Here is a 15,662-nt window from a genome sequence, read left to right as displayed (position 1 = left end):
GTTCACGTAACATCACAACCACCCCATGTGCCTTATGAATAGCTGCCTAATTTACTAACTTTCAGATAAAAATGTAACCAAGTCAGAAAGGCAGGACGTGATGAAGTCGAACACCACGAATCAGATGAACTCGAAGCAAATGCCCTTCATATTTAAAATTTTACTTTCTGTAAGCAAGATTCCAGAGCTGTGTGTGGGAGCTGATGTTTCCTTCATTTGCTTGTTCACTTCTGGGCAGCTCCTGGCCGCACGTTCTCTGGCATGACTGCCCTTTCTTGGCGTTCACGTCCCATGGCAAAGGCTGCTTCCAAAGCATCTCCAGAGGATGCCCAGTTTTTCACAAGTGGAATGAGTGTTCTCGTCTGTGAACGATCACCAGAGACTCTCCCAGGATGCCTTCTCCCAGAGAAGAGGGGTCATTGACTAGAGAAAGAATGAAACTTCATGAGAAGAGCGATGGGGGATGAGTGGCAAGGTACCCACTGTACCCACGGGATATGTTGGGTGAAAAGTGCCCTCTGAAGGAGGGCAGCTACGAGGGAAAGCCTCCTCCTTGCTCCTCTTCTCACTTGTTTACTCAGCAAACACTGAGCTCGATGCTAGCAGAGATGGGGGTAAAGGCTGACTGCTTCCTTCCTTGGTTTCCATTCTCCTGAGAGTCCATTTCACTCACTGAGTTGCTTTTCCTGCCAGCTGGGTCACATACTGCTCTTCTTGGGGCTCTAGGTCTCTCACTGGGGTGGGAGACCGTAGTTTCTGATTTGAATTTCAACTCCAACTTGAAGCTTGGAGGCAAGGGCTGCCTATTGGAACATGAATGTTCTCTTTTCCACCCTCCACCAGTACCTGCTGCCCTGTGCATGCATGCTCCGTCTTGTCTGACTCTTTGCAACCCCGTGGACTGTAGTCCATCAGGCTTCTCTGCCCATGGCGTTCCCCAGGCAAGAATACTGGAGTGGGTTGGCATTTCCTCCTCCTGGGGATATTTCCAACCCGGGAATTGAATCTGCTTTTCCAGTGTCTCCTGCATTGGCAGGTGGATTCTTGACCACTGAGCCACCTGGGAAGCCCTATCCACAGCTAAATGTGAAAACAGACCACACGGTGGGCATAAAACAGTGGTTTCCACACTTGCCTGTACACTGGAGTTGCCTGGAAAGCTTCAAACATTAAGGATGCCTGTGTCTTACACCTAGAGATTGTGACTGAGTTGACCTGGGGGTGTGACCTGGACTTTGGAAATGTTAGTAGATCCCCAGGTGACTCAAGTGAGCAGACAAGTTTGGGAACTGCTGATATAAACACAAATGGCTTCCAAATTACAATCTGAATCGCTTTCATTGCAATGCCTTCAGCTTCAGCCAGGGATAATTAATCATGATTCAAAGAACTTGTATTCGTGCCAGCCACATGGAGTGGCTTTTCAAATATCCAAGTGTATTTCATGCCCACCCACCCTCATGCCAAACCACTAGCAAAATATAATTTAATCCATTCAAAATTACAGGGAGCCCTGCAGAAACTTCTTTTCTAGCACGGGGCTTGCAAAGTATTTCTAATGTAAACACAGACAATAGGTACGTTCTCTTCTATGACAAGAGTTGAAATAAAGCAGATCTAATTAACCCACCCAGATGCTACGGAGTAGAGGCCACGTGAACACTGGATTAGAAGCCTATCTCGCAGCCTTATCAGGACGGTTTTTCTTTTCGACAGTGCCCTGGTAACCTGCGAAATATAAATTTTGATTACTGATTGCTGCATTGTTAGTAAGTGACTATATATCATCAGGAGCTGGTCACCAGTGTCAGCCCAGACTTAATTATCTCAGCTGAAGAGAAAGTAACCCCCTGAAAAGAACTGTTTTCCAATTAAAGCAGCATAGAATATGTGATTTGTCTCTCTGGCGATAACCAATTCATCTCCCCTTTTCATGTTATTTGTATTGTCTTCTTTTCCTCATTACAAGCTCACAGTTGTGCATCTTGGGCTCCCTAACAAGAAACACATAAATATCAAGAGGGCAGCTGTCAGACCTTTGAACAAAAATCATGGCCACCACCAAAAACGCAACAGTTATTACAGAGTTTCCACTAGCAAATGCTACAGCTTAAGGTTAAAGACAGCCTTCAGTGTATCTACTTATTTTCACAGGTTTCTAACCTCAATAGAATGTGTGTATGAGTACTTGTACTCACATAAACACACACACACACACGCTCACATACTTAATTTTCAGAAGCCATTCTTTAGGGGTCAGATGTTCTATGCTTTGTCTTGGCTATTGTTTCAGTGACAACATTTTTATACTAGTATAAGAAAAAAATATTTTGGGTAACAATCTAGACAGTACTCTCTCATCTTCCTCATCTTGTTAGTTTTTACTGCTGTTTCTTTGTTATTTATTCCCACTGAATGTCTGCCCCCTTGCCTATCAAGGCAGTTCTTTTTCCCAGGAGAATGTATAAGTTTGTCTCTGTGACTGACTCAACCTTGATCATGCCATAAACAAAGGCTTAGAAGTCTGGGCTGTTTCAGAAAAGATCTGCTGAGCACCTACTCTGCGCCAGGCACGTCCTAGGCACTGAGAATTCCTCTACTTTCAGGTAATTCTAGTGGGCTTCCAGCTGATTCCTTCTGTTCCTGGCTCTGTGGCCTTGGGTGGGCTATTTAATATCTGTAAGCTTCCTGTAAAGTGGATAGTAATACTTTCTCTTCATCTGGTTATTTTGAGGACTAAAAGCCCTTGGCCCCTGAAGAGGTGTTTAATATATGCCTCCATTGCCTTCTCCATCCCCGTCTGTGCTTGGGGTTGGCATATGGAAACTCTATCTTCATGTTTCAGCGTTTTGAATTGTGTATACTGTACTTATACATCACTCGTTTCCTAAAAATACTTCCTCACTGTAGTTCCTATTTTGCCTCTTTCCCCCCAAACTTCCCAACCGCATATAACCTTCTGTGTCTTGCCTTGGCGTCACCCACATTTTGATTCACTTATGCGTCGCTGCCATTCTGAGAAGATGGCAAATGCAGTCTGGTGCTTAACCAGACTGTCATGGCGGTTTAATGACTTCTTTGGTTTAATGACTTCTTTGGTTTAATGACTTCTTTAGGGGACGGAGTGCTGTGCTTTCTTGGATGCGTGGGGCCATGACATTATGAAAAGGAGGAATAGCCTATGGTCCTTGGTGCTAGTCATCATCTACTAGGCTCTCAACCCTCTTTCCAACTACTTTACAAACACCTCAAAGGAAAACACCCTTTTACAATAGACAATACATGGAGTATAATAATATAATAATAATATAAAATATAATAAAATATATAAAATATATTATATATAAAATATTGTATAAAATATTATATATTATATATAAAATAAAGATATAATATAATAATGTCTATATTGATGAGCAAGGTACTGTGGCTAGTACACTGATGAGGGCTGGCTGATGTAGAAGAACTTGAGAAGGAAGCAGCCCTGAGAACCTTTCCGAAGGGGACTTCCCTGGCAGTCCAGTGGTTGAGACTATGTGCTTGCACCGCAGTAAGTGCAGGGCTGGTCCCTGACCAGGGAGCTAAGATCCTGACCTGCACAGCATGGCCAAAAAGATTTAAAACAAACTTTATTTAAAAAAAAAAGATTTCTTTCTGGAATCTTCTCATCTAGGATTCCTTGGTGAGGGCCCTGCCCTAGTACCTTGGCTTTCCTACCTGTGCCCAGGATTAACAATATACACCAGGGTTTTACTGAGCGGCTCCTAACAACAGGATGAGAATCTCTCACAATTCAGTGAATTGAATTGGCCATTATTGGTTTTTCTTTGCGTTCTTTTTCTCCTCATCTATCCATCCTTTGTATCTGTTTTGCACTGCTCTTCCCTCTACTGAAGTGAAAGTCGCTCAGTCCTGTCCGACTCTTTGAGACCCCATGGACTATACAGTCCATGGAATTCTCCAGGCCAGAATATTGGAGCGGGTAGCCTTTCCCCTCTGCAGCGGATCTTCCCAACCCAGGAATCGAACCGGGGTCTCCTGCATTGCAGGCAGATTCTTTACCAACTGAGCTATGAAGGAAGGGGTTTTTTTTTTTTCCCCTCAATATTTTCTTCATTGCCATCAAGCCAGGCGACTTCTCCATCCCATTCTTTTTTCTGCCTTGGGAATTCCTCTCATCCCTAAGACACTCTTCAAACGTCACCTCCTCTGTGAGGTCTTTCCTGATCCCTACTGACAGTTAATCACTAATGTCTCTCTTCTTTCTTCCACTTGAAAGAGTTCTATCATAACAGTCAAACTGACATTATTTGTTTACTGATCTGCCCACACCACTGGACAGTGAACCCAGCAGGCAAGGGCTAACAAAATAACAAAGGTTTGGTGGATAGATAAATGCATCAATGGATGAATAATCAAATACACAATCTCTGTCCCCAGAGGATTTCCAATTTATGGGGGAGACATTTGTCAATAACACAAACTGCAAGGTAAAGTCAAATACAAATTTATTGTAAGGAAAATGCCACACATTTGAGTTTTTCCAGAAAGGCTTAGATTTACCTGCTTATTTCACTTCATAATGGATTGGAGCCGTGAAGCAGTTACTATAGATTGAACCCAACCTCCGTTTTTAAAGACTTTCATGCAAACTGGCCTCAGAAACCCTATTATGTATGCATGCCCTGGTAACACACAGCAGCAGACTAACACAGGTTTGGCCTTTCTATTTGCAAATACAGGCTCTTGAAACATACATGAAATGTAAGACGCTGGTATTCACATAGTGACATGAACACCTCCATAATATATGAAATCCCTGACCTAGTTACACTGCTGAAAGCACAGCTTAAGTGCATGTAATGCCCAGCACGTGGAAGAAATTGTTATCTTGAGAAAAGTAAATTTTGCATTCCCCAAGTTCTGTATTATTAAATCTGTGATCTTAATATTACATTAGAGTATATATTTTATTCAATTACATGGACAATGAAATAAGAACTGGGAAAGAGGTAGCTGGCCCAGATTCCCCTGGGTGTGAAACGATGATATTTATTTTATCTACTCCCGACAATGAAGTTTAAATTGTTGCTTCAAGCTCCTACCAGCAAAATATCATTCAAACAGAGGTTAATCCTTCACAGTCATACTTGGCTTTCAACATTTTGTCATCAGAACAAAGCAGTTGACCATTTCTGCCCTAGAAATGGGCGGAGTTGGATCTTCCAATATGTTGGCTCAAGAAGATTGAACATGGCCAAAAGATGATTATTGCCAGATTAAACAAATGGATTTGGGACTTGCTCAATAAAATAAACTGTTTATAATGATCCAATGCATGGAAATATAAGGGTTTTTAATTTATTTTTTTCTCTATGGAGGGAAATATGTTTCTCACCAAAGCACTTTCAGAAAGTGATCTTTTATAATCAGCAGACCAGGGAAAGATGAAAGTATAAATGTGGTTGGAGAAGGAATTCTCCATCTTTTTCCTGAGAGCTGATATTCTCGCTCTGTGCTAGGAGAAAGGGGTAGGGAACATGGACTGTTTCATCTGTCCTTGTCAACCAGTTGTGGTTCTAATGAAGTCTAATGATTAGTCTTAGACGGTCTGTTAACTGCATGGTGTGAAAGTTGGTGAGCACTTTCAGTTAAAAGTCAACCCTGAGACCACAAAACCTTAGATAAGATTAAATTTTACATCCAAACAGCTCTCAACTAATCTGTCTAACAGGCTGAAATCCAACTCAAGTGTCATTAATGTAATAACACTCAAGTCTAAATACCACAAAGCAAAAGCTTATTAAAAATGAACAACTTAGAGGACCAACAAAGGGAGGGGGAGGGAAATGTGGATTTTTAATTAACAGCTTCTTACAGGACATAAGTTGGAGATATCATTTCTTTTAGGCCATATCATTTAAGTGAATCTAGCTGTAAAGCAATTTACTCTCTCCAGGATCACTGGAGGTTAAACACCTAATCAACAAAAGCGTAGCTTTTTTTTTTTTTTTTTTTTACCGCTTCCCTTTCCTTTCTTCACTTCCTTTCTTAACAATTGGATACTATTCTTAAGCGATTAACATAGCACATGCTCTCGTTCTCATTTTCCAACTTCATCCTTTGAAACCAAAAGCGAATACCAAGCTGTGGTAAACTTCCTGCCACGGTTCTTGCTTGCTTAAGGGACATGATGTGAATTTCTGGAAATGTCCCATGAAAGGCAAGTGCATGTATGCAGACCCCAGTACCCTGCACATCAGTCCTCTCACCTCATCCTGTCTTCGTGTGTCTTTAGAATTAAGCGGATACTGCAGAAGCTGTATTATCATGGAGCTGATTATCAGGAAAGCCTGCTCAGGTAAATTAACTTAATGAAACAGATGACTCTGTATCGAAGTACACCTTTGAAACAAGGCTCAAATATCCACTCAGCTAATGAGCCTGCGATAGGACCCGGGCAGAGGTGCAATCCTTCTGCCACTAAAAGCCTTTCCACAGCCCTGCGTCCTATCTTTCTGACCAAAAAATCTAGGCAGGAGCTTGACAGCTGCCAAGCTTCCAAGATGCAAAGAGCAGCAGCAGCCTATCTTAAGTTGTGGCTGATGGTGCACGAAAATACACAGCTCCTTCATAGATGTTCTGGCCGGCAGCAAATTAAGAATCTAAACCTTTGTGCTGGGCAGATAGCCAGTGTATTGTGGGGGACTGCTGCGGCTGTACAATTATATCCATCCTGATAATCATCCATCCCACCACTGTGAATGGCCGGGACCCACGGGCTTTAATTTCGCTGTCCCCCTCCACCAGATAAGGCCTGACCCTGTGTCACTCTGAGTATGAATTGCACTGAAGGAGACAAATGAGTTTTGCTCTGTGTTAAATTAACTAATGGATTCTGATTGTAAAACTGCCTTCATCATAATAACCCAAGATCTGCCACGTACTAGGTGGACACATAGACAGTCTCTAAGGGTGGTTATTAACTGCAGGCATTAAAACAAAACATCAACAAAACCAAAAAAGAATCTGGCGAGTGTGAACAAAGAACCTAGTTAGTGTGAATAGTGATTCATGGACTACTTTATATTTCAACCTGTTATTTTGGTATCTGGAGAGACATCCATGAGAGAGCTGTTGCATGGCCTAAAACTAGGGATTAAGTGAGCATTTAAAATCAGCATTTCCCCCTTTTCTTTCAGTGCTTTTGTTTTCCTAATCACAAGGCGCTTCTGATTCAATATGGCTGCACATCCATTTGAGCTAAATGTAAATCCTGAATACCTTAGAATGAAAATTGTCATTGCTTTCATTCTAATATAAAAAGCCCTACTGCTTCCAGCAACTGGTAAAGGACATTATAATAGGCTAAATATACAAATTTCAATGTTGTAGTTATACAGACACTCCCTGTTACACATGGTCTTAATTTTTAATATATACTTTTCCTTTAGTTCACTCAAGTACTGTGGGCTTCATTTTCATGCAGCTGAAAAGATAAATGTCCTTTCCCATGTTCCCATCACAAGTGTGTGTGTTCTGGGAGGTTAAAAAATTACAACTCAGCTGTTCCATACCGTATTAAGAGTGAAATTTGGCAATCTAGATGTGAATCTGTTTCCAAAGAGAATCTGGTAAGTTTTTGCTTTTTAGAGGAAAAATTATTTTAGAAGCTTAACTTATTTTTTAAAAAGGCTCATACTGATTTTTTTAAAAGATAAAATTGTATATAACTTTAAAACCCTTTGGTCTTCTGAAGAGTAAAAATCCCATATTAATCTGAGAATTTTACCTTTAGGAACAGGATAATGAAAATGCAGAAGCTGTAGAATCTTTCTTAATCAGTGACCAAAAATGCGTGTTTACCTTTATTATAGGTGGTATATTTCAGAAGGGTTTCCTCTGCCCAAGAGGAATTTCATTTTGCAAAATAATAACATTTTATTGTGTTTACCATGCACCAGGCTCAGCACTCTTTGTGTGTAATGACTCATTTAATCTTCACAACATCTCCAGGCACATGCTATTATTATCCCCATTTTACAGGCCAGGAGACTTCCCAGGGTCACACACTGGATTTGAACCCTGGGCAAGCTGACTCCAAAGCTTCTTCTTAACTACTACATATACTGCCTTCTGATCATAGTCATTTCCTAAATCTTAAATTTGCTAAACATTTAATAAGTGCCTGTTAGTTTAGGTGCAGGGCATTGTGCTGGAGGCTGGGGGTCAGAAATGGGAGGGTCTAGTGTGGAGAAAACTGGGGGACAAAGTTTTTAAAAAACAATTCTTCCTACAGTTTTGTGGGTCAGATAGACATGACTCAATGACTCCCCTGCCCCCCCCCCCCCGCCCCCGCCACCCCGGCACCAGGAGGTGTCTCTAGGTCCCTGGTCCCTAAGTTGTTGAGATCCTGCCGACCAGTCCACCTCTGTGTCTCCTTTTGTTAAAAAAATAATTAATTGGGCTGTGTCGGATCTTAGTTATGTGTTATGTGGGAGCTTTCGTTGCAGCTCACGGACTCTCTACCTGGGCTTAACTGCCCACAGGAGGGATCTTAGTTCCCCAACCAGGGATAGAACTCATGTCCTTTGCATTGCAAGGCAGATTTTTAACCACTGGACCACCAGAGAAGTCCTCAAATGACTATAGTTTGATATTATAAATCCTGCCTTTTCCAGCTGATCTTTCCAGCTTGGAGAACTGTGGGACCCGGAGGCTAGTGTGGGAGACACTCGGGTTCCTCAGAATGGTATACCTGCATGCCTGGCCCAGTCAGCCTGTGGAAAGGCCCTGCCCCTGTGGACATTTACAGCGTTACTCTCCTGAAGGCACCCACAGCCTGGTGGTAAAGGTCCTCACCCCTGTCACATCACGGCGCCTTGTGATCTTCCCCCAAGCTCTGGCGGACGTCACTCAGAATGCCCCTGGATGCGGTGACCCTGATGCCGCTAGCTCTGCACGCTCTGTCACACGTAAGCCAATTGTTAAAGTGTCCCAGACAGAGATGACAAGTGTAAACAGTTTATAATTTACAAAGTGCAGGATCGGGTTTCTCCATGCCCTAGGCCAACAGCTCACCAGCACACTTTAACTGGGCTCCGGTAAAATGCACGGTACACATTTTTACAGGACCGTTTTTAGATAAACGCTGTGTCACACCTACTTAGTAACCTTTTGGCCATCTAAATCCCTCTGACTGTTCATGCAGACTGTGCAGAGCTAGTGGTTAATTTTGAAGTTAGTATTTCAGAATGCCCGGTCCACAAAATAAACACACGTGTCTTGAAATACTCCGAATGGACAGTCTTACTACTCTGAGCTGTGGATCTCTTTCTTTTCTTTTTCCTCTTTTGAACCTGAGGTGCCCTTATGCGTTGGAGATGGCAGGTTTGAAACGGCTAGCCTTTAAAGAGACTGGCTATTGTTGCTCTCTGATTTCTGACGCCTTTTCAGTCAATTCCTACTTAGCTGCCTTCTGCATTTTTCAATGCTGACATGTCTCAGTGAAACTTTGACTAACTGGAATACTTGGGGGAGGGCGGGGCAGTGCCGGTTGAATGATTTCCTGGTTAAGCTGAAAGTTATTTAGAAAGCCCTTGTTATTGAAAATCTTTCCAAAGTACATCAGCTGCTTTTCTCTGGAGTGAAGCAATACTGCCGGAGAAAAATTGTACATAGCTGTTTGCAGCGGCTGCAAAACAAATTTAGCAATGTTGCTCCGTGTTCTCCAGTCCTTGCTCTTGCTCGAAAGCTGCCCCTCTCTGGATTGGCGAGGCACTTAGGATTCCAGACCCTTCCTACCGTCTTCCCCTGTCTAGGTGGAGGCCCTACTTCCTTTGTTGTTCAGTCGCTAAGTTGTGTCCGACTCTTTGTGACCCCATGAACTGCAGCACATCAGGCTTCCCTGTCCTTCACCATCTCCTGGAGTTTGCTCAAATTCATGTCCACTGAGTTGGTGATGCCGTCAAGCCATCTCATCCTCTGTTACCCGCTTCTTCTCCTGCCTTCAATCTTTTCCAGCATCAGGGTCTTTTCCAATAGAGTTGGCTCTTCACATCAGGTGGCTAAAGATTGGAGCTTCAGCTTCAGTCCTCCCGCTTGCTACTGGGGGCATAAAACCAAGGCCAGGTGGCCATCGGCCCTCTCGTCCCTTCCTCACACACCCCCAGGCTTCCCTCTTTCCAGTCTCCACTTGCTTCAAGACTCGGCCCTCCTTCACCCTGTTCTGGATTCATTCTCTCAATCCTCCCCAAGGAGGCTGCCATCTCTTTGCCCTTTCTCTGGAAGTTTCACCTCTCCCAACCCACTGACATGCCCATGGGCACTCCTGTCTCCCTACTCCAAACAAACCTTTCTCTCCCTCTGCCCTTCCCTTGAAGGCCTTAACCTTCATTGCCAGACCCCTCACCAGGGTGAGTACAGCTCTGACCCACCTTTAAACTTCCCAGCCTCCATCGCTCACAGAGGTACGTGTCCCCCCACCTGGAACTACACCGAAGCTGCCCTCACAAAGGCCATCAGAAACTAACTCTGGAATCCAGTGGCTCTGTCTCTGCCAGCCTTGTCGATTCTTCCTGTGTTGATTCTTCTACACAGCTAGAATTTCTTTCCTCTTCTCCTCTTCTGCAGCCACCCTCTTTCTGCTGACGGGGTATGGAGCATGAGTCAGGCTTCGCATGACCCCCTTCACTGCTTCCATTGTACTTGGAACAAAATACAGACTTCTTGAACCCACAGACCTGCACACTCAGCTCCTGGGAGCCCTGTCCCTCCTTTAACACATTCCAGTCGAGCTGGCTTCAAGGGTCCTCACATATCCTAGAGCTCCTGGAGCTGTTTTTACCTGTGGTTCTGTCTACCTAGAGAGCTCATCCCGTATCTCCCCTGGCTTGCTCCTCCTCCTCCAGGTCTTTGTTCCAACGCTACCTCCTTCAAGACTTCTGTGACCAAACCATCTATGTGGGTTCCCGACACCCGCTCCTTATCACCTTGCTCTTTTTCATGGAACCCCCTTCTTTCCCTTCACGCTGCTGACCACAGGCAGTCATGGGCAGTGAACTCACTTGCTTACTGGTTGGGTTCATCTTTTGTGGCCACTAGGCTGTGAGCTCCTAAATCCTCAGATCATGGTCTTTTCATTTACCACTCGACACCCAGTTCTGAGCCTGTGCTGGGCATGTAGTTACTGAATGAGCAGATAGACTTTCTACTCTTACAACAAAGGGCCTACTTAGAAGGTTACTTAAACCTAACCAGAGATATAACTCCATGAAGAGCAACTGAAGAAATTAACCTTTTCAGCTTTCTAGCCTTGGAACTGCCTTACTCATATTTACCTGTAGGTAAATCAGGCCATGGGGCTTCCATGGTGGCTCGACAGTAAAGGATCCACCTGCCAATGCAGGAGATCCAGGTTTGATACTTGGGTTAGGAAGATGCTCTGGAGAAGGAAATGGCAACCTACTCCAGTATTCTTGCCTGGGAAATCCCATGAACAGAGGAGTGTAACGGTCTACAGTCCATGGGTCACAAAGAGTTGGACATGACTTTAGCGACTAAATAACAACCAATCAGGCCACACAGCCAGGAAGGTAAAAGCACTCAGCATCATACGAACACATGTACTGTTATAAGGGATGAGAGTCCAAAGAAAAGCACAGACATTGTGTCAAGAGCAGGGACTCGGGTGGCCTGAAGGAAGGAAGAAGGGCAACTGGGTGGCAGGATGGCTGTGAGTACAGGGGGTCAGGGGGTGGGAGGGGCAGGGAGGCTAAAGTCAGAACAAGTAATAAGGTCTTGACCTTGTCAGGAAACAGGGAAGCTGGGTAGCTGGTGGGATGCAGAACTGCAAGTCTGCACAAATGCAAAGTTGGCTTTGCGATGGTTAGAGGGAGAGGACAGGAAGGATCTGGGTGGAGATGAATAGAAACTGCAGTGATGAGCAAAAGCCCGTGGCAGTAGGATGCTGTTGTGAGCACATATAAGTGAGCAGCAGGAGTTTCGTGGTAGGCATGTGATCACTGGATTCTGAACAAGGTGAAACTGTGATCCAGGTAATATCATGGTTACCCTGACTCTGTATCCAATCAGAAACACAGGTAATTGGATCGATGATGTTTTGAGTATTAGATGGGAATGTAAACCAGGAATAAAGGCTGCCATCAACCCAAGGAAGCTAATGAGAGCAGCCTGTCAGCTGGGGCTCAGCTGGAGTCATAAAGCATCACTGTGCATATTGATATCCTACTAGGTTCAGGAGGCCCATACATCCTGAAGTGTGGGGCTGATGCTGAGCTGAAGGAGAAATTGGAAATACGTATGTAGTGCCTTTCAACAAATGTTCAGCTTTTAAAAAAGTCATGTTGTAGCTACGGGAGCAGAACTGCTGAAGACTCCTCCTATAATGATTCTTTGAAACAGGTTACACCCACTCCCTTGATTGTTCTTCAGTCTGGATTTTCCTATACAGAGACTACCAACAGCAGGGGACTTCTGCATCATTCAAAAAGAAGAAGATACAGTAATCATTTTGCATAGCCCTTTAGTTTTTAGGCACTAAAAAATACTATTTAAAAATGAAGTGCTGACACTAAATAACTCAATTAACTCAATCCTGTATATCCCAAAGGAAATGATTTCAAATAAAGATGCCTGTCTGGCTTTGAGTTCACTCAGCCCTGTCTACCTGCAGGGAACACAGTCATTTCCTCTGCATTTAAGAATTCTCCAGAATCATCACTTAGAAAACTCACTGTAGGCAGCATGGGGGAACAGCAACCAGCACCAGTAAATTTGCCTTCCTCTTCCTCCACCCCACTATTGCAATCAGATTTGTTTTTTTGGTATTATTTTAAGAGTGATTGGAATTTAATTTTAGTAAGGAAGATCGGGCCCATTGTTTACTTACAAACAAACAAAAGAATCCTCTCCCCGCAACAGAATGCCTGCTTGGCTGGTTTTAAATAGATGAGGCCATCCAGATATTTACCATCAGCTTGGGGGAAGAAAGAGACATTGTCCTAGGGAGGCCGAGTCCTGGGAACTCAGTTCACACAGTGATGCATTGCTAACTGGGCATGGACTATGACCAATCAAAGCCTCGCTGTACATTTCACGGAGGTGGGACCGAAACAGGAAAAGAAAAAGTCCCCAAGTGTCAGCACATTGGGAATACAGGGTGGCAATAAAATTGTGAAACAAATGCTGGCTGGCAGGCCATGACCAGCAACAAACTGCAAAATGCTTATCGGGGTTGGACCGAGAAAAAGGCCCTCTGTGTTCCGAGGACACTGGCAGAAATCCCAGGTCCTGCGACTCCTGAGCGGTGTTTCCTTCAGGTAGTGCATTGTCAGCAGGGCCCTGTTCTCAGCAGTCAAGGAACAGCTGTACAATGCAAGCGGCCTCTGAATGGTTCAAGAGCTTTCTATTCAGGCCTTGTGTGATTAAAAAAAAAAAAACAACACCCGAACTGGTGTTCTTTTGTGCTTCACAAAGGCAGTACTTTTCTGGCTCCAAGTTCAAGACTCATGGGCTATTAGGAGAGGCAAGACAGTGAATTAGCATGTGTGAAAAAGAATAGGCGTTCCTAAGAAAGAGTCCATAATAAGAGCAGCCCAGTATTTGGAATACCTACCTAGCCAGAAGCAGCTTGAGCAGCAGTTAGAAGGTAGGGATGTTGATTCCTTTGCTTTTGATGAAAATCTTTTGGCAACAATCACACACACACATACACACACACTCACTCAGAGACCAACTGATAGGAAGCTACAGTTTGTGTTCATAATACGTGCATTTCTTATGTAAGATGGTAATAGAAGTTAAGTACCATAATGGAATCTATAGTAGTCATGTATGGATGTGAGAGTTGGACCATAAAGAAGGCTGAGTGCCAAAGAATTGATGCTTTTCAACTGTGGTGCTGAAGAAGACTCTTGAGAGTCCCTTGGACAGCAAGGAGATCAAACTAGTCAATCCTAAAGGAAATCAGTCCTGAGTGTTCACTGGAGGGACTGATGCTGAAGCTGAAGCTGTAATACTTTGGCCATCTGATATAAAGAGACAACCCATTGGAAAAGACCCTGATGCTGGGAAAGATTGAGGGAAAGAGAAGGGGACAACAGAGGATGAGATGGTTGGATGGCATCACTGACTCAATGGACATGAGTTTGAGCAAACTCCAGGAGATGGTGAAGGACAGGGAAGCCTGGTATGCTGCAGTCCATGGGGTTGCAAAGAATTGGACACGACTGAGCAACTGAACAACAACAAATAGAAGCTAAAATCACAGAAAACATCTAATCCAGTACCTCTGCTGCAGGGAGGAAGCCTTCTTCCTGAAGAGCAGGCTTCTGGAGAGGTTAAATGACCTGCCCAAAGACAGTGATACTTCACAGAGAAACTTCTACAAGCCTCACATGTAAGCGGTGTTGGAGTCAATGGAGACAAGATCATGGGTTTTGCCATCAGTCCAGTCTGGGCTTGGACACCTAGCACTGCTGATTTCCAGTCATGTGACCTAGGGAAACATCCTTTTACTCTTCAGAATCTCAACTCATCTAACTAAAAAATGGGGATCATAGTAACAAGTACCTTTAAGGGTGCTGTACAGATTACGTGAACAAATAGCATGTACTAAAAATATATTGGTTGTTAATGATTGTTGCTATTATTAACAGTAGTCATATTTTCACCTTCTTGGAAATTTTAGTATATTTAGGAAAAAATATTAGGAAAGATATTTTTTAAAAACCCACAAAAGTATATGAGTTGGCATATGGGAATAAATACAGGTAGGCCACACAAGCAGGATGTTTAATTGCTTTGTGTGTGTGTGTTAATCGCTCAGTCATGCCCGACTCTTTGTGACCCCATGGACTGTAGCCTGCCAGGCTCCTCTGTCCATGGGATTCTCCAGGCAAGAATACTGGAGTGGGTTGCCACACACACACATGTATATACACATACATACATATATTATATTTTGATTGGGAAAAGTATCCATTATCATTCTTTTGATTCACCATCAGTTCAAATACCACTGGTAAATTAGGTGAGTGAACAATTACTATAGTAAGAGCAGGCCAAACCGGACCACGTCATCACCACACACTGCAGCGCAGAGGCCATTTTCTGCCCTGTGGCCTCCATCCCTGGATGAACTCCTGTGCAGGTGTTCACGAAGATCCCCTACTGTCTGGCTATGGCTCTGTTTCACTTTTACTAGAAGAGGCTAGCCCCTCATTGTTCCCTGAAGCAAAAGAAATGAATTCCCCCGTCTTTGGCACAGGTCATGCTAATCTCTCACTGTCAGAACCATGATATGGCAAGATAAGGGGGTGGGGCATGAGGGGACAGTAGAGATTTGTCCCAAGAGTCCCTGTTTGCTTGTGATCAGACATCCCTGCTAGTTCAGAGACTGACGTTGTGTGTCACATACGTAATGTCAAGAGTGAGAGAGAGAGAGAAAAACAAACTTGGCCCAAGTTAACGTTTTTTACTTGTGTCTTCCCTGGCAGTTTATTCTCATCTGACTGGCACCCATACCAGCCAACAGATTCTTCAGATCAGCATCTTTTGGCATTTAGATGACAGTATATTTCTGCACAACAGAAAGCAGACAGGAAAAAGTCTTGTGTAAATAATATTTTCCTTTAACAACA

General features: G+C 43.7%; 1 protein-coding gene across 5 annotated transcripts in view; it reads right to left on the bottom strand.

Moving 5' to 3' along the window:
- Positions 1 to 15,662, bottom strand: part of SEMA6A (semaphorin 6A) — a 129,480-nt gene that overhangs the window by 80,447 nt on the left and 33,371 nt on the right. Inside the window, exons 1-2 of one of the 5 annotated variants that reach the window (XM_061150946.1) lie at positions 12,911 to 13,070; positions 165 to 423 (exon numbers count right to left, since the gene is read on the bottom strand). The exons of 2 other annotated variants lie outside the window; for them this stretch is intronic. The gene's annotated coding sequence lies outside the window, so the exon portion shown is untranslated. Of the gene's footprint in view, positions 1 to 59; positions 79 to 164; positions 424 to 12,910; positions 13,071 to 15,662 lie in introns of those variants that run through there. 2 more of the 5 variants (XM_061150947.1, XM_061150945.1) reach the window with 2 other exon arrangements.

Source organism: Dama dama, chromosome 9, assembly GCF_033118175.1.
Source record: "Dama dama isolate Ldn47 chromosome 9, ASM3311817v1, whole genome shotgun sequence".
In the NCBI taxonomy this organism is placed as follows: Eukaryota; Metazoa; Chordata; class Mammalia; order Artiodactyla; family Cervidae; genus Dama; species Dama dama.
Note: the sequence above shows the minus strand (reverse complement) of the source record. Positions and strands in the feature narration are given on the sequence as shown.